General features: G+C 43.3%; 1 protein-coding gene across 3 annotated transcripts in view; it reads left to right on the plus strand.

Annotated features, from left to right (window-relative positions):
- Positions 1 to 22,775, plus strand: part of LOC136568515 (ceramide transfer protein-like) — a 162,436-nt gene that overhangs the window by 5,076 nt on the left and 134,585 nt on the right. The gene's annotated exons all lie outside the window — the stretch shown is intronic.

Below are 22,775 nucleotides of genomic sequence, written 5' to 3' on the forward strand. Positions count from 1 at the left end.
TAAATGCATAGGAGAATACCAGTAGTTGCTAAAATGTGTAGATAATAATGAAGAGCTATTTTTGTTATCAGTGGAACTTATTTGTTACTGTACGTTTTGTGATGACTTTGGTAGAGAAGTTGGGTTTCTTACTGACTTAATGTTCAGTAGCACTGATCTGATGTAATTGGGATCCTCATCTTGAATATTTGTCAATAGTCTCACTATACTGTAAGTATAGTTTTCCTTAATCTCACTAATCCAGTCAGGCATAGTAACTACCAGTCTCCTAACCTTCTGTATTGCAGGAAATTTTCCTTAAGTACAAAGTAGGCTATGAGTGGTATGAAATGGTGTTGATGACCATAATGTTTCCTTGTAGGAGAGGGAGGGGACTGGATTCTCATGAAGCCTTCTTTAAGGTGCTCAGATTAGGTATGCCCATTTGTCTGATGGGAGATGTAAGGATTTTCTGTGTGTAATTATTGCTACTAGTAGTATAGAATGTCCATGTTTCATTGATGTATAAGGATAAATTTGGAAAACTGCTCTCATTGTGTAATCTTACTGTACTTTCAGCAATGAAGATAAGCCTTATGATAAATCATAAAATTAGGAGACGTGAATGCTGCATTTGGAAATCCACAGATTCCTGTGACAATAGTCTTTAATTGAATGGAAAATGTGGGGTCTGGTTGGACTATATTAACCACTGTGACCGAGAAGCTGATTTCTCTGTAATAGAGGACTAAAGGATTGTAACACACCAGAACATCTAAATGTAAGGGGGTAAACTGAGGTTCCTTTACTTTGGGTCAGTGCACAGAAGAAATACCAACCAGATAGTCTCAAGAGGTCAAAATTACACAAAAGTTTACAGGTAAAATATAAAAATCAAGGAAGTTTGGCAAAGGATTTAATACAACATCCAATTCAACATAAAACACTTATCATAGCATTAACTTAGCCGATTTAACTTAGCAACCTTTAAACTGTTTATTGTTACGTTACCATGAAAAGAGAATTAGAAGGAGAAGAAAGAGAGAAAGACAAAAAAGATATAGAAAAACACACATCTAGCTACCAACTCTTGGGTTCCAGTGTGGATTCCAAGAGGAGGCAGGGTCAGGCACATGGTCATGTCATGGTCAGCCCTTTAAATCCCAGGGCCTCCATGGACCCTCCTCTCAGGTGGGACTTCTGGTCATTCAGCCATTCAGGAGTTGGGTTAGGGCAGTGTAGCACTGCCCCGGTGTACCCTGATTGACAGACACTGTGGGACTGGGATGCTGGTTCTATGCCTGGGGAGTGGAGCATTTCACTGCCTTGCCAAAGCAAGGTCTGACCTGTCCCTTCCATCACACACGCATACATCCCAAAATGTCTTGAGACATCAATTTTTTCCAGTCTCTGACAAGGATGAATATTCTATTCTTACTGGATTACATTAAATAATGAACTCTCAAGAACTAGCCATGTGAATTAACTTATGAAAGAAGGCACTGAAAGTCCATATATTATGCTATGTTGTGTTTTACATTATCTGGCTAAAAGCCTCAAAGGTGTTTAATTAGTTTATAACAGAGAGGAGGCTTGAACTCAAGTTGAAAGTTCTGCTGTGATCAAGGGATGAGAAGGAATTATGGGTATTATTAAAAGGTTGATATATGCACAGATTCAAGTTTTGTTCTGTTAGTCTAGCTTGGACACACTAAATTAGTGCTGCAGTTGGGTGAAAGGTTTTATTAAAAAAGCTAAGCTGTAAATCCATGCCCTGAGCAGAAGTACCATAGCAATAAATTTGTAATACTTGCTAGTTGCATGTGGAAGTATTGCTCCCAATTGTCTGAGGTTGGAAAACTATGTTTTAGTATGAGAGCACTTCATTAAATAATTGATTTCCTCTAACTTGATGAAGTACTTTCTCAGCCTTAATTGCTGCTAAAAAGATGACTTGAGTAAATGAAGATATAGAATACAAGCCCTAACTAGATAGGGGCGTATTTAGAACACAAGGCAATTATACTTTCAGGCTTTGGTGTGAGCTTTAAATAATTTAATAGTTACATCCAGATTGGTAGAAAATCTTGGTTAAATGGGAGAGAAATCTGAATGGTGATGGTAGACAGTGCATCCAAAAAAACATTGCAGAGGCACATGTGGTCAAGAATGCTTATTCATATGTGAAAGGCCTGAGGTGATTGTATTCTGGAGTGGAAAATGCCAAAGAGCAATAGAAGACTGAGGGGAGAGAAAGATTTGATGCCTAGGAGATGAGATGGGGCTGCTGTTGGTGAGACAGGCAGAAATTGTTTGCAACATGGGATTCTCCTGGACAATAATTTGTAGCATTCACATACTCAGTACAAATTTGTATATGAATATTACAGTCTGAGTTATCTGAACCAGCAGTGGCTGGGTTGATGTTCAGAGTGAAAATGTCAGAATGTTGTCCTGTATTGATCAAAATACTGTATGAAGTACTAATATCCTTGGCAAGCAAAATGCAAATATTTGGCTGGGTGAAAAACTGGAAGATTTCTTAGTATGTATTGAAGAAATTAGATCAGAAGTGGAAAAGTACACATTCAGATCAGTTTAAATGAGACTGTTAATCATTATGGAATTCTTTGTCATAATATGACCAGTATGGGTGAAAAAAATCAGTAATTTATGAAAGTATTAAATAACAAAATATTTTTGCTTTATATAATATTGCTAAAATATTCAGCTTTAGTACTTGAATAAAATCATATCATATAATCATAGAATATCTTGAGTTGGAAGGGTCCCATTGGGATCATCAAGTCCAATTTCTGGCCCTTCACAGGACATCCCAAGAGTCACACCATGTGCCTGAGTGTGTTTTCCAAAAGCTTCTTGAACTCTTTCAGGCTTGGTGCTGTGACCACTTGCCTGGGGACCCTGTTCCAGTGCCCAACCATCCTTTGGGTGAAGAATCTTTTTCTAATATCCAACCTCAACCTCCCCTGACACAACTTCATGCCATTCCCTCGGGTCCTGTTGCTGGTCACCAGAGAGGAGATCAGTGTCTGCCCCTCCTTCTCCCCTCACAAAGAAGTTGTAGACTGCAATGAGGTCTCCCCTCAGTCTCCTGGCTGAACAGACCAAGTGACCTCAGCTCCTTCTTTAGACATGAACTTCAGTTGCTTCTTTTGCCATGTTCCTCCTGAATTGTAATCAGTGTTGTTTAGATCAAATCTTCTAGCATGCTTCAGCTACTTAGTCTGTTTGCCATGTCTTTCCACTCAGTTGAAGTCTACCATTCTCGAGTTAAGAGGACCAGTTAAACAGAACTTGCTACTCCATGTCTCCAGATGCTAAGAACATAGATTGCATTGTGATTAGAGTCTAATAAAGTCTTAAAAGTTTAAATTGCAGGAGAAAAGTTGTTTCACAATTAAATATGTATACATATATAGACTGACACCAGGTCAGTTTTAAACAATGAAAGCTTTTAGGCTGACATTTGTTAGCAGTATACCTTGTGCTTATAATTAGCTCTTACAGGTTGTTAATTATCATTATACATTAGTTCTTATACACTAACCATTATCATTACATATTCAAAGCAGTCAGTCTTTAACACTTTTATCCTAAATTAGCAGCAATATGCAGTACCATGGAGCAAATGCCATATAGCTGGTTTGATAATGGTCTTGATGGTCCTAGTTGTTGAGGTTGAGGTGACCTGATGGGAGGATGTGACACAAACAGGATGGGGACAGTAGTGGTAGCACTACATTTATAGAAATGCTTATACAGTTGTACTGTATCAAGTTGCTTATGTTTGGATTCAAAGCAAGCTAGTCTTTGTCTGTTTAGTATGCTGCTGTGTGCAACCAGTCTCTGTCCTAGCTGCAGCTCCCCTGCTTTCATAGAATGGGAACTTTCCATTCCCAGTACTGTGAGTCTGAGTCCTGAGTGCTGTACTCTTTCTGACAGCTCAGCATAGAACTTCAAAGCATGACTTTGCTCTTATGGTAGAGTATCCTCCTGAGTGTTGCCTTGTGGTTTTCTTGTGAAATCCATATTGGATTGTTGGTGTATGTACAGCTTTTGGATCTTTCATGGTATACTGCAGTACACAGTATGAGATACAACAAAGACAGCTAATTGATACACAGATGGTGATTTTGGGGGTGCAGCAGTCTATGGGATTTCTGTTCTTGTATTTGTCCTATTAAAACTAAAATAAGTGATACATGGAGTTTCTGCATTCTCTAAAGTTGATATGAAGCTGTCTTGCTTCCTGCTCGATTGACAACTCTAACTTCTTCCTTTATATGATGGGATTCCTAATGAGTTTAACTTGGCAATTTCACATCAATTTTTAGCTGTTGTTTCTCCAGGTGGTATAATTCAGAATTTTTTTCCCCTCTATGGCTAATATATGCTGCTGGCAGATATTATAAATATTTTTCTCCTAATGGATACCTGAGAAGCATCATTTGCATTTTTCTGCAGTTCTCTGGTTTAATTCACACCAAGGTGACAACATGCACACTTCCATTTTCAGTATTTCATATCATGAAATGGTTTAAGTAGGAAGGGACCTTAAAGATCATTAAATTCCAACCCCCCTGCAAAGGGCAGCGACACCTTCCACTAGACCAGGTTGCTCAAGTATCCTGGTTTAGGGCAAATTTGGGAGAAAACCTCCAAAAGGGGCCCCCCCAGAAAGCAAACCCACATGGCCCCTCCCCCCAACCAGTTTGGGAAGAATTTCCTTGGAGAGAAGTGGAAAAAAACCTGTTTCTTTAACAGGCAAAGCACTCCCCAGCACAAAAAATTAACACCAGATGACAAAACTCATTCGCTGCTCTGAAGAGATGACAAATTCAGAAAGTCTCTCCTGGGAGTGGTTGCTCTGTTATCAGTCCCTCTGGAGCTGGGAAAGGCTGCTGCCCAGAGTAGGCCCCGACAGGTCACAGAGTGTGAGCTCTCGGTGTTACCCCGGATCCCAGTCCGGAGCAGGTTCAAATGGTTCCAAGAAAAGGGAAAACAAAACAGGGAAAACTTGGACTGCCTCAGCTAGCTAAACTAACTAACTAGCAAAAAGAGCGCTGTGTTCTGCCCTGTCTGTTCCCAGACACCACAGTGTTCCCGCAGACTGTGGAGGAGTGAGTGAGGCTGATAACAAAACTCCGTGCTTCTTCTTTTCCCCTGCCTTGCTCTCAGAGCCAGTCTTGAAGGCATAGAATATAATATCCAGCATAAACAGAACATACGATTGGAGATACAAGCATCATAACATCACCTTAGGACATTAAGTCATTCCTGTAGTTGTTAACAGATAGTTATCACTAAACAAAAGTTATGCCTTTAATAAAGCTGAGGGTTCTTCAGACTGTGTTCAAACAATACAGGCCCATTGGTTATATCCTCATTTCTTGTAGTGTGTATTTGTGAGTGACCATGACACAAACTCAGACCAGCAGGGAATCTGAATTGTTTATTCAAAGAAACGAGATGGTTTTATACCCTTTTTCAAGGCACAGTATTTCCTTACAGGGTAATTCTCACTATGTGACCTATTCCATGTTGTCATGTCAGCAACGCGCTTTCTAAATGTCCTTCTATGGGGTGATCATGTGCTGTTCACCCATCTGTCAGCTTCTGGCAGGCTCTTCTCCTGCAGGGGTCTGCCGCGTATCATCTTGTCCCCCCAAGGTCAGGTGGAGACAAGCCTCTCTGTGCTGCCATGTGCTTCTTTGTGCTGCCATGTGCTTCTGCAGGTGGGTCCCACAGCTCAACTTCATCCCATCTCTTCACAGAACTCCCTCTTTTTTGTTTTATACAAACAAGACTCATGAAACAAAACAGTAATATTAGAATGTTTGGCCCACCTCCCAAACCAAACAAGCTCCATTCCTCACAAAAGCAGTATCTTTCCTATGAACAGGGGGATACATGAAAACACCCAATAACTGGTAACCGCACACATCTCCTTCCTATGAATGGAGACAGTGATTAAACAGATAGAACCTTGAGAAACAACTTAAAATTGTCTAAAACCTTTACCATCACCTAGAGTCTGCAATTGCTGAGGAGTCCCATTTCACAGTGAAGACTCAGAGAGCCTTTCCCAGGAAAAACTTCCAAGTTTACCTCGAAAGAGGGTCCAGCTTTTATAAGATCAGATCAGCAAGTCAAAGCGATTTGATTATACTTTTAGTGCAGAAACACCTGGGTCTGATGGTATAATCCCCAGTCACCCAGGGCTAGGGCTTGGCCAGAGCCTCAAGCCTTGACTGAGAGGGTTTCCCTAAAATACCTACAAAATCGCCAAAAAACTTTATTAGTTGAAAAGGTATCAATCATAACATGAATGTATTTCAATTTACCGAACTCAGGGATATGTATAACATCGGTCTGCCAGATTTCTAGAGCTTGAAGTCCCTGGGGATCAACTCCGAGGGCAGGCCAAGGGTGCCACCTGTTGACAGTTGGCACAGGCTTGCATAATTTGCCATGCTTGCTTGTGTGTAAGCTGAAATTGTTTTCGAAGAGCTGCTGCACTCTGGTGAAAAAACCCATGTGACAGACGTGCCCGAGAAAAAACATCTGGCACAACAACGGCCCTGGCTAACTGGTCTGCACGGGCATTACCTTCAGAGATGGGGCCAGGAAGACCAGCATGGGAATATATGTGTAGGATATAATACCTTTTTGTATGCAACTGCACTGCAAAATGCAAATGTAGTAATTGAGAAAAGAGTAATGGGTTAGTTACTTCTTTGATATGAGCTTCTTCTATTCTTGTCACAATACCTGCAACATAAGCAGAGTCAGTAACAATGCTAAGCTCATCTTGAAATTTTTCAAAAGCCCTAACCACAGCTGCTAATTCTACCAGTGCAGAAGAACCATGAACTACTTTTATATCTTGTAGCCACTGCCTGTTACTTCGCCACACTATTACAGAGCGCCCAGTCTTTCAAAAGCCATCAGTAAACACTGTGCAGGCATTGGCAATTGAAATTGAGGAACAGTAAGCGTTTTGAATAAAATTAAGATAAAAATTGACAGGGATGCCATCAACTTTTCTATGAGCCTGTTGAGCACTTAACACTTGTGTGATCTGTTCTAAGGCTCTGGGTGTCAGGATGCGAGGGGAAGTAAGTTCAGGATTCCCTTTGAATAATTGGGAAAGGGGGTAGAGTTGTTCAGTTGTAAAACCCAATAAAGGGTGTGTACCTGTCGTAGTTGAGACGGTCATAATACAAAGCCACACAGTCCATTTTCAGAAGGCTTCAAACTGTTTTTATTATAGCATGCATGCTTTTTATACATTCTTACAAAACTCATAAGTTTACACTTTATTCATTGGTCATGAAAGACAAAGTGCTTATTGGAATAGACAGTTGCGGGTTTCTCTTATTTATCCTTCTTTATTTCTTGGTTTCTATGTCAATGACCTTGATAGAAAATTCTTTCAGGGGTAAACATGGATCCTCTTATCAAACTTCTCTCTGGCTCACAGAAGTTGCTGTAAAACCTCTTCCACAATTCCCCCTTTTTTTATATTTGAACCACAAACACAACTGCTAAGGACTTTTGCAGGGCCCTTGCAAAAATCCAGGCAGACAGGGAAGACACAAAACAATGATGACAACCACCAGCAAAATTAACAACCCAACTTCCAACAATACCCCAAACTGTTCAACAATACCCCAACTTGCAAGGAAACCACTCAACCATTTCCATCCTTCATTCATCTGCAAATTACTAACTTCTTCCTTCAAATCCAAAACTCCCGTGAACTGATCCACTATGATCTAACAAGCCCATACAACACATATCCTCAAAATCCTGATGTTCGTAACCATGCACAAACAATAAAGATGCACCAACAAGGCACATAGAAAATGAATTTTCAAATGCTGTTACAGACCCCGCAGTCCCTTAATGACATATTTATGGCAGGATGACACTTTCACTTTTAGTTGAATAGATTTTTCTCCACACAGAATTAGAGACCAAGTCATCTGCCTAGTCACCACTTTAGAACTAAGTAGCATCCACTTAACTTTACAACCAGTTGCTGCTATCATAATGGGCAAATAACCTAGTTGTTCAAAGTATGGAACCTTAACAACTAATTCAACACCTCTATGCAAAGGCAACACTTCTCCCCTAGGTACATTAAATTCCCCTATTTTGGGAACGTTGGTGCCATGCAAAGGGAGATGGTACAAGACACGTTACTCAGCACTACCAACCTCTCTGTAGAAAAATACAAAGAACAAAAGTAAAGGTAACATCCACCAATTTAAATTTGAGTTTTCAGTGTGAGTCAATATCCCCATTTACTCTGCCTTCAATTGTCATCTTCACAGCATGTTCTTTGAGGGTCCATGCTTCAATCCAGCTGTGGAACCACCCATCCTATTCCTTCCTATATACTCCGAATAAGACAGCACAACGAGCAAAAACCCAATGAGGGCCATTCTCTGTCAGAACACACATATCCCTTCCTTCATGTTAATTCCACTGAGCCAGTCCACCTTCCAGTAATCAAATCTTTAACCCATACCTTAATATTTTTACGAACATTTGACCATTTAGAATTCAAAGAAGAAAATTTATACAATATAGGAGACAATTGTAAATTGGGTAAAGGACATAAAAAGTTTAGCACATAAACAGCTTTATCTAATCTCACTTAAGGTAACTCCTTATACATTCCTCCTTTTTATTTTTAAACCTGGTGCTTCAAAACACCATGAGCACGTTCAAAAATTCCTTGATCTATTGAAATATGGGGACTGATCAACACCCCAGGGACGAAAAAACACCTGCAGATGTTTTGTTGGGTTTTTTTTAAGACATATGCCAGACTGTTATCCGTCTTTACATATGATGAAACACCTAAAATAGAAAAGGCATGGCAAAAATGATGAATAACATCCCAAGCTGCTTTACCTGCCAATGCTAATGCAACCATGGCATGAGAAAAGATGTCAATTGTAGCATAAACAGGCTTTAAATGGCCAAACTCAGGCATTTTTATAACATCTGTTTGCCATTCTTAAAAAGGGAGTAGGTCTCTAGGATTGGTACCATAATATTATGAAATATGAATCATGTGCCAATCAGGATAAGAAGAAATAATTGATTTTGCTTCACTTTGCGACAACTTAAATTATTACTGTAGTGCCTAAGCACCTTGGTGAAAAAATTGATAAGATAACATATTAGGTACCGTTTTTACTGCCAAAGCAGCCACAAGGGAATCCACATCAACCAATTAAGGAGACCATTGTTGAATCATAAATTCATATTCCCAATTATCATCCTTTTTCCAGGCTACAGCTGCTTTTCCAGTTTTCCCTGATCCATCTGTAAAAACTGTTATACCTTCCACTGGAACAGGAGAACAAATTTGTTTCCCCTAAAAAGGAATGTGCCTAGTTAAAGTCAAAATAGGATGAAAAGGTAAAAGATACACTATTTAGCCTGTAAAATAAGATAAAGCAGATTGCAATTCATGATTATTTTGAAAACACCATTCAAAATACTATTGTTATACAGATATCACAGTAGTTACAGGATCATGGCCTAGGATTTTATGACAACATCTGTGACCCTTGATAATCATATCTGCAAAAAACTCAAAGTCCTGAAGCTGGTTTTCAGAATCTGAAAGATAAATATATCCATTCCAAAATATACCATTTATCTTCCCAATCATCATGCCATTGACACAATATTCCACATGGTATTTTGTTCTTTAAAAATAAATAATTGCACACCAGCAAAAGTATTCATCCTGTTAACAAGTTTGCATGTCAAAGCTAATTCAACTTCTTCCATGACCTTTTTTTTTACTGCATCAATCAAATATCTCTCATCAGTAGAACAAGTAATCCCTGACAATAATTCAAACAAAGGTTGCATTTGATGATTAGTTATCCCTAACTATGACCTAATCCAACCTATTGCATCACCCAATTTTTATACATCAGTAACGGTTTTACCTTCAATGTCTAATTTGACAGGTTGAGGCACAATCTGAGTATTGGTTATTATCAACCCCAAATATTTCCAAGGCATCTATTTTTGTACTTTCTCTGGGGCAATAACTAAACCCAAAAATTTTCAAATTTATTACAGCACATTGTTCAAGATCTGACAACTGTTGTTTTTTAAGAGAAGCCAACAAGATGTCATTCATGTAATGATAGCAATAGCAAGTACTAAATTGCTCTTGCACCTTTGATAAGGCCTATGCCACAAACTATTAGAACTTTCCATTGATATCTTTTATTAGGTTCAGCATGATTTAAAGAGGGCACAGTAAAAGCAAATTTTTCCTTATCTTGTTCAGCCAATGGAATGGTAAAAAAGTAATCTTTTAAATCAATGATAATTATCTCCCATCCCTGTGGAATCCTTGTGGGTGTTGAAAGACCTGGTTGTAAAGGTTCCATTGTAGCCATTACAGCATTTATCTGCTGAAGATCATGCAAAAGTCTCAGTTTTCCTGATTTCTTTTTTATCACAAAAACGGGTATTCCATGAGCGAAATGACTCTTCGATATGTCCAGCTTACAGCTGTTCTGCTACTAATGCTTGCAGGGCAGTAAGCTTTTCAATAGGAAGGGGTCACTGGTCAATCCAGACAGGTTTATCTGTCAACCATGTCAAGGTTATAACTGGACATTTAAGGCCTTGCATCACAGTGGTCTCTACTAAAATTCCATAGTAACTTTAACACCCCATTGGGATAAACAATCTCGTCCCCATAAATTACATGGGGCATTGGCAACATAAATCCTGATGTTAGCTTGTTGGCCATCAACATTTTTTACATTAATCACAATGGCAGACAGACCACCTGTAGTCGAGCCACCCAGCCCCATGATTCCAAAACCTGCTTGAGTGAGAGGCCATGATTGAGACCAAAGAAAAGTTGTAAAGTTATAGTTACATCTGCTCCCATGCTAATCAAACCTGTTATTATTATGGTCTCTGGATGATGTCCCTTGGCTGTAAAGATGCATTCCTTTTCCTGGCGTTGGTCTGTCACTTTTTGAGTCCAAAATACTTGAGGTGGTCCTGTAGATCCAAGATCTCCTGTACCACGACTCCAACTCACTGCAATTGGAACATAACTCACAAAAAGAACAAGTTGAACAATACAAATTCCTTTTTAAATAGTAACAGGGGGTTCACTAACAGATTCCATAGCATAAATTTGTCCCACATAATCAGAATAAATAATGCCTAAATGTACATTAATACCATAAATAATATACAAATATCAAATACAATACATCACACACACTGATTATATACGTTTTTAAACTAAGCATTTCATCGTTACAATATTCAGTAATGTTCCCTTTAGATTTTTTCTACTGTTTTTTATCAGACTCTAGAAAAGATTGTTTCTTATTAAATTTCTAAACTTTTCAACATATCGAAACTTGCTGACAGTAGACTAAGTACTAATTTTAAGCAAATATCTCTAGCTGTAGGAAAGTCCTCTCTGTAATTTCAGGCTGTCTCTTTACTTCATTAAGTTAGTTATTACTGTTGAGGCAAACTTACAGCTTGCCGCAATTGCTCTTATTTTAACCTTTGCTATGTTATTTAAAAGGTCTTCATTGCTTGTTTGTCTCACTTCTTCTGTCTGCATTTTTTCTCTTTATTCTCTTCCTTACTACTATAGCTTACATTGATTGACCGCTCGCAATAAAAAAGCATTCTAACCCTGTCCTATGGGACCATAGGCATCAAGAAGCACTTTACATATATATCTTGTCAAAATAATTACTATGTCAACTATAGATATAGCAATCAACAACATTTATAAGAATTATTATTTACATTAAATCCTTATCAGCTTTAAATCATAGATATTCAGCACTGCATAGCACTAGGTCCTTAATTACACATTATTGTTGTCACACCTTAGTGTTAAAATTACTCATCCCTGTGGAGCCTTGTGGGCCCTGAGAATTGTTCACAAATGAATAGCTTCGCAGTGCTGGAAAGGTTTGTAATTGTTGTCAAAATATTTATGTCCCATCAAACCAGTGGCCCCAGGGTGCCATAGGGCCACATCAGGGCCTCGATGAGGGAGGGGTCCACGTTCCTCTAGGTGGAGCGGCAACACAGAGCTCTAAGCAGGTCCCAACACTTTCGAAAGTCCTGAGAGAGGCCTAAGGCAGCCATCAGCCGAAGGGGGATAGGGAAACGGCACAGGACGGCTCCAGCCCTGCCCCCACCGAGTTCCTCCAACTGCAGCAGACACAGCCCCCACAGTCTGGGTGCAGCTCCCGCCCCCCCCCCCCCCCCTTGCACAGCCTCTGAAAGGGCAGCAAGGGCGGGGGGGGGTCTCGTGGGGCTTGAGGAGGGGCCCAAACAGTCATGTCCCTCCCTTACACCCACAGCACCTCGTCCTAGGTTCCAGCAGAAGGGGAGGCTCCTCCAGGAGATCTTATCACTGGTGTTTCAGGCAACAAAGGGTAACAAAGAATACAGAGTTAATGAATCCATTCGTCTGTTCAGTTCAGGAGGGAGTGGAGGGACAGACGACTTGGGGGGGAGTGGGAGGACAAACAGCTCGGCTTGTTCTTCAATTTGTCTCTTCTGTGAATGCATTTCAGCAAAAGTAACATATTTTCACTTAGCATTCAGTTCGATTAATTGCTCTGCCAAAGAAAGGCACACAGGCTTAACACAGTCCTTCAGAGACACACTGAGGAGCACCACCAGCCTGTCTCCCATGATAACAGAACCTGGAGAAATCCCTGCAAAAGCAACTCCAGCAGACTCCTCAGGGAAAAACACATTCTCAAGCTGAATCCCATCTTTCTGCTGTTCCCCATCAACTCCTATTTCTTGTTCTGTCTTCCATATTCTGACACTTAAAGGCAGTACTGGCATCAGTTTCAAAGTCCTATGATTTTTCCACAACACACCATGAAGGGCATAATTAAAGACTTGAAAATCCTTCTTCTTCAGCAAAACTTTAAAACAGTTTCTCTTCCCTTATGAACTAATTCTCCATTATGTTCCCCAGTGGCTCACCTTTATTCCAGGTGTCAAAGTTTGGTCTGAACCTACAGCAGCTCCCCACGCTGCTTTACACTTCACTGGAGCTCCCCGTATTCCCAAGTGGCTTGTTGCCATTGAATTAATAACGGCTGAAGGAAAGCGACATTGGCTCCATGCTCAGGAAGCATAAAGCGAGCTTTATTAGGAGCTTCACATATTTTATAGACAAGATCGTTCACCCAGAACCTGATTGGTTCATAACAACACCCCTCACATCATTGGTTAATTAGGAAGAACACGTTCCGGTAATATCTTTCCATAAACATCATGTACAAGCATTCCACATGTTCACAAACACCAGGTGCAGAGACTAAGATAAGAATTGTTTTAATTCTTTCTCTGAGCATTCTCACAGCTTTCCCCAGGATGATGCCTGGGAAAGCTATCTGTTTCTCTCTCTGAGTAAACTGTTGCATCCACAGTGGCCCCCTTTTTCTTTAAAGCGGAAGATGGCGTTTGTAATCCTTTGCGGGGCCCCTTGCAGGAAGGAGAACAAACACAGCTCAAGAGATCCCTTTAGCAACTTGCTGGTTATCAATCAGAACCTCAGTCAGATGCTGACTTAGAATGGTCAGGGAGATTCTCCAACACATACCATCGAATTCTTTACAATCACATCCTTTTAACAACATCAAATCTTGTTCCTTCTTATAAGAAATCCTTACTATTTCTAAGACAGTAACAAAACATCATTAGCCTGCTCAAAGAACTGGCAGTCTAACTTGTCAACAACCCTTTTCCAGAAACAAAGAAAAAGTAGAATACTCATTCTCTACTCATAGAGGGACCATCTGATTGATGATCAGCATCTTGACCATTGTTCGAAGGTTGCCTGTTGGCCACATTCTGCTTTTGGTGTCGCAAGTCAGGATGAAGACACCTTGCAGGTATCTACCTGTAGTGGTTTTGGTTCGCCAATTTCAGATTTCCACAATTTTGAGATTTCCCAACCAATACGCTGATGAGTGTGGTGGGCTTCAGTGCTGGCCAATCACCAATGCACTCACTTCCTGCTGTGAGATAGGATTAGGAGAAAGGCAAAGCAGGCTAAAAGCTGTAAAAGGGTATAAAGAAAATTTTATTAACAGTAACTAGAAGAAAAAAGTAGTAAGAATTAAAACAAACCCTTCAGAACACTTCTCCTCCCCCCACAACCTTTTCTTTTCCACTGAAAATGTAAAGAAACCAAACCTAAAGTTTCCAGTCAGTTTACCACATCTAAAAAGTCTTTCTTCAGTTCACTTAGGGAGAGAAGTCTCTCTTGTTAATGTTTTGGAGACTTCTTCACAAGAGGGAAAAACCAGTTCTCTCGTGGCTCTCTCTCTTGGAATAGCAGCCCCCCAGGGAAATCTGCTCTTGTGGAGCCCTTCCCATTTCCACAAGCCTTCCCACAGCTTGTCGATGGGCCATGTCGACTTATGGGGTATTGTTTAAAAGATGAGCTGTTCAAAGGCAAAAGATTCTCATTATCTATTTTTAAAATCATCTTTATCCCTGGGACCAGAGATCTTCTGGGGGCACTGGACTACTCTCTTTCTCTGTTCAAGCCTGGTGGGCTTGGCTGGGCCCTGGGCTTCGGGGGGTTTAGCAAGCAGCCAGTTGTTAGCAAGACAGGCTCCATCCAGCCCCATCGTACCCCCCTCTCCCTGCCCAGCAGTCAATGTTGGGGGCCAGCAGGTGGCCTGAGAAAGGGGGCCCAACCCCTCAGCAGGGCTGGCTGGCCCGCCCCGTGGCAGGGGCCGCCCAGCCGTGTTACCTCGCTCTTGGCCGGAAGAGAAAGTTCCTGAGTTTCTTTTGTCTTTTACATGTGTGTTTCACAGAGGCGTGTGCATTTTCCACTGGCTGGAATTTTTGCATCACTTCCCTAGATTTCCTCCCATTCCACACCATGACACCACCGTACTCCAGTGTCTGTGGAAACATGCATACCCGCGACCCCAAGCCATAAGCTCACACGGGCCCTCCCACTTATTAGTGGTTAGGTCCCGTATCCAGACTTTCACTCAAGGCAGGTGCATCTCACCTGAAGACTGCAATGAGAAGAAGTAATTTAAAATGACAGGATTGTTTGAATTTTGTGGCACTGTAATATGATTGATTGTATATAGAACTTTTTCCAATCGACTGTGTGGGGTTTCTTCAGGCATTCCCCTTTTTTGTTTATCCAGAACACGCTTTAAAGTACCATGAGTGCGTTCAACAATAGCTTGACCAGCTGGTGAATGTAGAATACCAAGTTTATGTGAGACTCCTCATAGGCGCAAAAACTGCCGCATCTTCTGTGAGACATAGGCTGGGACCATTATCAGTTTTCACAGAAGAAGGTATACCCAGAAATGCAAAAGCCATTCTCCAATGGGCAATCACATCACGACCCTTTCCTCCAGTGTGAGCAGATGCCCACATAGCAGAGGAGAAAGTGTCAATAGACACGTGCACATACTTAAGTCAGCCAAATTCGGCAGTATGAGTGACATCCATTTGCCAAAGCTGCTAGGCTTTTAAGCCTCTGGGGTTCACCCCTGCTAGTAAAGATGCAGCAAGTCCATGACAGTCAGCGCAAGAAATAATAATGTCACGAGCCTCAGTTGGCATTAACTGAAACTGTTTCTGCAGAGTATGTGCACTTTGATGGAAAAAAAATCATGCGATGGTTTGGCTTGTGCAATCTTGTCAGGATGAGGCACTATCCATGCAGGGTTAGCTAACCTGTCAGCTCTGGCATTACCTTCTGTTATGAAAACTGGTAAATTGGTGTGACTCCGAATGTGCAAGATGTAATACGAATAAACTCGAGTCTGAATTGCACACCACAAAGTTTTCAATAACTGAAACAAAACTGCGTTATTGAGTTCTTTCAGAAGTCAACAATCAAATTGTTTGGTTATATCTGCAACATTAGCAGAATCAGTGACCAAGTTCAGAGGCACCTGAGAAAATTTCTGGAATGCCATGGCAACAGCCTTTAATTCAACCAGTCGGCCGAGCCTGACTCATGGCCTTCCAGCACTTGCCACCCAGATTCATCCTTCCAAGTAACAATGGCTTTCCCTGTTTTTCCTGAGCCGTCAGTGAAGACAGTGGGTCCTTGCACTGGCACCTGACTACTTTTTGTCCGCAAAGACAGATTGGTTGATTTTGCCAACTGCAATAACTTATGACTCAGCAGATGATAGGTAACCTGCCCTGAAAAGTTTTGCAGCGCACTTTGCAAAGGAGCACTGTTAATGAAGCTCCATTGGAAGAATAATTTTTGCAGGATCTGCTGCCATTAATTACAAACACCGTTGACAGCATTTGATTATCAAATGAGCAATCAATTCAAACAACGTGGGTGCTGTCTTTTTCAGCTGATGGGGAAAGAAGACCCATTCCAAGATGTGCAAGGGATCAGACCATTTGTCACTCCATTGGCCAATGATACCTGTAGGATGAAAATCTGGATTGATATTGAAGACAGTGATATCAATGGAAGGATCTACTCGATGAACCTGACAAGTAGAAACAGCTTGTTGGACTTCCTCCAGTGCTCATCGCACCTCAGGAGTCAATTTTCAAGGTGATCTCAGGTCAGGGTTCCCCCTTAGAATATCATACAGCGGGGACAATTGTTTTGTGGTTAGTCCCAAATAAGGACGCAACCAACTGATGACATTGAGCAATTTCTGGGCATCATTCAGAGTCTTAATAGAATCCGAAATTGCACCTCTTGATGCTGAATGGTTTGATCAGAATTTTGACTCCTAAATATTTCCAAGGAGGATGCTGTTGAACCTTCTCCAGAGCCACTTGCAGCCCATAGGAGTGCAGAGCATCAAACAGCTGAGGCTGTATCCTCAGCAACTCATCCTGGGTAGATGCTGCCACCAGGATGTCATCCATGTAGCGATAGCAATATGTGTCAGGAAACTGCTTATGAACTCCGGACAAGGCCCGAGCCACGTACCATTGAAAAATAGTCGGAGTGTTCTTGCAGCCCTGCAGTAAAACTTTCCATTGATATCTCTGTACAGGTTCAGCATTGTTAATTGCAGGCACAGTAAAGGCAAACTTTGGTTTGTCATCAGGATGCAAAGGAATTGTGAAGAAAGAATCCTTTAAATCAATGATCAAGATTTCCCATCCCGTAGGGAGCATGGTGGGTGAGGGCATGCCAGGCTGCAATGCCCCCCCATACTTTCCATTACTACATTAAATTTTCAGAGGTCCTGTAACAGCCTCCATTTCCCAGATTTTTTCCTTACCACAATGACAGGAGTATTCCAGGTACTAGTAGAAGGCTCAATGTGTCCTTGTTGCAATTATTCCTGAACCAATTAATGAAGGGCGACCAATTTTTCTTTTATCAGGGGCCACTGGTTTTCCCAGATGAGTCTTTCCACCAGCCACCGTAAAGGCAGCATAGGATATTTTCTGCCCTTCAGCACAGTGGCCCCAATTAAAAATCTGTCTCAATTCGTACCCCCCAGGCTGCCAATACATCCCGCCCCCAGAGATTGATTGGAGCTGTAGTGACATAGGGCCAAACTACAGCTGTCTGCCCATCCATGTTTTTGATCAGCACAGACCGTTGACTTACAAAAGTTTTTTTTGCATCCCCCACCCCTTCGATCGCTGAATCTATGAAAACCAAAGGCCACAGAGGAGGCCACGCAGAGAAGGAGATGATTGTCACATCAGCCCCTGTGTTGATCAAACCTCAGAGCTGGATCTGAGGCAGGCTGGCACCCGGTAGAATCAGGGTGCATGTCATCTGTGGTCACTCAGCAGAAATATCTGCAGATCAGAAGACTTGGGGAGGTCCTGTGGATCTGAAGCTGCAAACTCCATGAGTTCGCTGGTCATACCTGAGGACACATGACTGGAAAGGCACAAGTTGAGCAATCCGAGTCCCTGCCGGGATAGTGACGGGGGGTTGGACGTGGAAACCATGGCACAAATTTGATCTGTAAAGTCAGAGTCAATGACACTTGGATGCACAAAAATTCCTTAGAGGGTGGCACTAGATCTTCCCACAAGCAGTGCACTCAATCCATGACCCAAAGGTCCAAAGGCATCCAAAGGAACCTTATATATAAGACCAGATTCTAAGATGTTTGTTGCTGCGGTGTGTACATTCACCCGGGCTGCTCCGTGGGTGCTACCCCTAAGCTGGCTAAGCCTGTGCCGGTACTATGCCCTGGGGAATCAGTTGTGTCAGTGCGCAGTTCCCCTTTGTGCTCGTCTTCCTGTTTCCCAAACCTAGCTGACCATTGGCATGGTATCTAGACTTACATTGTTTTGCATAATGACCTGGCTTTGCACACTTAGCACACAAGAAATTAGTCTTGTTTCCTTTCTGTTTATGTGTTCCGTATTTTTGCTTGCCCTTATTTTTCCCCTGTTTTTGTTGTCCATCCCCTGAGGATGTCTGGCCTGGCTGTAAGGCAGCCACCAAAACAGACATTTTGTAATCTACAGAACCTACTTTAGAACATGCTTGGACCATGTCTGTTAGCATTGGGTCACCTGGAAGAGCATCTATGATCTTCCTACAATTGTCGTTTGCGTTGTCTCTCGCTAATTGCTTACATAACATCTGCCTCACATTATCATCCTCAACCTGCTTTTTCAGGGCTGCTGCAATTTTCTCAACAAATGGTAGAAATAGTTCTCTTATTCCTTGAGTTATTGTCACATATCGTGGCTTGGGAGCGGCCGTCTCTATAGTTTTTAACAATGCTAAAAACCCTACCCTTTGACTCTGCTCAAGAACGGCAGGGTCCCAGGTAGCCTGAAGATCAGGATTAGAGAAGGCATTCTTCCCCATGAGAGCATCCACTCCCACGGCATACCTGGGATCAGTCGGAGGCAATCTCAGGTTCTCTGCTGCAATCTCAGGTTCTCTGCTGCAGCCTTATTAGCCATCTGCCTCCAGTTATCCTTAAAAACTTTAATTGCACAGCTTGGAACAATATTTGAGCTATATGTCTAATATCAAATGGAGCGAGCAGGTCAGTGTTTAACCCTCTCATAATTTGTATAACATGTGAAGAACCAAGTCCATATATTGCAAATCTTGCACAACTCGCCATGCTATGACACTGTCCCCCTCAGCTTGTCCTGTATTTGGGACAGCTTTATACACGGGAAAGACTTGGACTCCCCCTTGTGATGGAACATTGCCTCTCTGATCCACCTGTGTTACTTCCTCAGATGATGGATTAAATATTTGACTGGCTCCTGTGGCCCATTCCTCCGCATTTATCGCGTTAATGAGCCCACCGCTGGGCATCCCCACTTTCTCTGACAGGTCCCAATCCCCATTCTCCAGAGCCCTCAATTTGACCAATTCCGAAAACCGGCAAGGGTTCATCAGTCGCACGGTCACCCGACAAGGGGGCAGTGTCCAGAGATGACTCTGGGATGATGTCGCTGCTCGTCAGTGCCGTCGTTCCGCTGCCAGGCCACGCCCCCAGTGGGGGACCGGTTGCTGATCTTTGTTGCTGTTGCTGTCCACGTCCTGGGGCGGGGCGGGGCTGGGCAGGACAGCCTGTGGGAGGAGGAGAATGGAGGGCCGGCTGGAAGCACTGAAGTGGTGTTGCCGGCTGCCAGCCCCAAGGCGGGAAAGTTGGCAGCAGCCGGTGGAGTGGGGGACCTAGCCATGGCAGGTGGTGTAAGGGACCTGGCTGTGGCGGGCAGCACAGACTGTGGCGATGAAGCTGCAAGAGACATGGTGCCTGCTGATCTGCACACAGCAGAGGGAGGAGGAGGAGGCACAGGCAGTTGCGCCTTTTCTGCAGATAAAAGCGAAGGGGTGGAAGAGACCACAGTTCAGGTCATGTCATTTGTCGACAGTGAAGGCGGTGCCGCTGCTGCTTGCGCTTGCGCCGTGAAGGCGGGAGGGGGTCCATGGCAGGTGCCGCGGGCGGCGGCGCCGGTACAGCTGAAACAGGAGGCGTGGTACCCACAGCTCCACCTGCGGCAGGGGGAAGAGGTGGTGCAAACCCTTGCGCTGACTCTGCTGGTTGAAATGGGAATGGGAGGGCCAAGGGGATCACGGCTCCTGCCGCGCCATCTGCCTGGAGTGGAACCGCTCCCAGTGGCGGGGGAAAGGAAGGAGGGGCGGGGAGGGGAAGTGCACTGGCTGTCGTGGAGGCACCCCGGCCGCTGCTGGCAATGGAAAGGCAGGAAGCGCCGACGCCTGCAATGCAGGGGAAGAAGAAACTGGCGGCAGGGTCAGGGAAGCCGGCTGGCCAGCTGCAGTGCAGGGAGGGCTGGAAATGCCGGCTGTGGCAGGGGCACTCCGGCTGCCGCTGGTGGAACAAGGAAAGCTGGCGCCACCGGGGGGGGGGTGGAGCCAACTGCAGCAGGGACCCCCTGTGTCCTCTCGCTGTGCAGGGGGAGCTGGAATCACAGGCTGTTTCAGCGACGTCCAGGTCACTGCCTGCTGGGCTGGAGGAGCCGTAGGCCATGCGAATGGAGGGGTCACTCTGCCAGGTCCAATCGAGACGCAGCTACCAAAGTCATCGGGGGCAGCGTCGCAGGAGAAGGATATTTCGGCTTTACGTAATCACAGGGGGAAGGAAATTTTGGTGGAACATAGTCCCTGGGCAAGGGGTAGATTCTGTGGAGAGTCCCCCTGTCTCTTGGGGGTCCGGGCAGAGCCAAGAAAGAGCTGGCTGTCTCCCTCCTGGCCCCTTCACCCCCCAGGGTGTCTGTGTCCACGGAAAGATCATCTTTGCTTTCTGAGTTCCCCATCTCCGTTTCACTTCCCCTTGGAGTCCAACCTTGAAAAGCTCTCGAAAGGACTCCCCAGGTGAGTGCTAACTGGGGTGTGGTCTTATCTCCGTTGATGACCTCTTCCCACAGGCAGTTGCCTAGCGACTGCAAAGTTGCTGGATTAAATGTGGTGTCCATGTCTACTGAAAAGTCATGGGACCTCACCCAGGCAAGTAAAGCACGCAGGGAATGATCTGATACAGGAAGCCCCATACGTAGCAAAGCGTCCTTCCAAGCAGAAAGAACTAATTTATCTTCTGTAGAAAGTTGGTTCCCAATGTTAAAGGAAACCCTTCTCAGCAGCCCGCACGAAGCAGTAGTCTACCCTGGGATGGAGACAGTTAAGTTATGCTGGGGAAAGCCATTCCACCCTAGCTCTTTGGCATTGGGCTGCTACCTGTGGTCATGAAAAGACCAGCCATCTCAAGGAGGGCATGGGGAAAATCACTGTTACCTCTCTTCGATGGAGGACAGAGGGCGTGCAGTCTGTCCTGCGAGGACCGGCAGGCCACTGCAACATCTTCTGGTAGGGTCAATCCAAAACGTCCCGTTCGTCCTGTAGTTTCCCGTCGGGGTCACCAGATGTCACCATTGAGTTAGGAACGGCTGAAGGAACACAACATTGGCTCCATGCTCAGAAAGCATAAAGCAAGCTTTATTAGGAACTTCACATATTTTATAGACAAAATCATTCACCCAGAACCTGATTGGTTCTTAACAACACCCCTTACACCATTGGTTAATTAGGAAGAACATCTTCTGGTAATATCTTTCCATAAACATCACGTACAAACATTGCACATGTTCACAAACACCAGGTGCAGAGACTAAGATAAGAATTGTTTTAATTCCTTCTCTGAGTGTTCTCATGGCTTTCCCCAGGACGATGCTTGGGAAAGCTATCTGTTTCTCTCTGTGAGTAAACTGTCACATCCACAGTGGCTCACCTTTATTCCAGGTGTCAAAGTTTGGTCCTGACCTACAGCATCTCCCCACACTGCTTTACGCTTCACTGGAGCTCCCAGTCTTCCCCAGTGATTCACCTTTATTCTAGGTGTCAAAATCAATCTTGTCTGGACTGGCAGAATCTCCCTGCCGCTCTCAAAAGCTGCACTGGGCCCCATCTTCAGCTGTGCCTCGCCCCACAGCCCAATTGCATTCACAATCGGTGGTCACTATTTGTTGTAGTTGAAACGGTCATAATACAAAGCAACACACTCCATTTACAGAAGGCTTCAAACTGTTTTAATTATAGCATGTGTGCTTTTTATACATCCTTTCAAAACTCCTATGTTTACACTTTATTCATTGGTCAAGGTGACACTTTACTCATTGGTCATGAAAGACGAAGTGCTTATTGGAGTAGGCAGTTGCAGGTTTCTCTTATTTATCCTTCTTTCTTTCTTGGTTTCTATGTCAATGACCTTGGTAGAAAATTCTTTCAGGGGTAAACATGGATCCTCTTATCAAACTTCTCTCTGGCTCACAGAAGTCGCTGTAAAACCTCTTCCACGTGTACCCAGTTAATTGTTCCTAAGAGCTTTTGCAAATCATTGAGGGTGGACAATTGAGATATCAGTTGTAGCTGCAATGGCCAAACAGTTTGGTAGGGCCCAGCAACAGTAATGGAAGGCACAGAAAATGCAAATCAGGGGGCATAGTGTTCACAAAGTGGTACAGTAAAAAGCCAGTCTTTTAAATTGATCACTATGAGGGTCCAGGATTGTGGCAATATTGCAGGAGACAGTAACTCTGGCTGTAGGGTTCCCATATGTACAATAACATTACTGATTTTTCCAAGGTCATGCAGCAGACACCATGTTCCACTCTTTTTCTGAATAATAAAACCAGGAGAGTTCCACAGGTTAGTTGTGGGAATGATATGGCCAGCTTGCAGCTGTTCTTGTACAAGCTGGTGCAGATGTTGCAGCTCTTCCTGAGAT

Source organism: Molothrus aeneus, chromosome W (assembly GCF_037042795.1).
Source record: "Molothrus aeneus isolate 106 chromosome W, BPBGC_Maene_1.0, whole genome shotgun sequence".
NCBI classification, from domain to species: Eukaryota; Metazoa; Chordata; class Aves; order Passeriformes; family Icteridae; genus Molothrus; species Molothrus aeneus.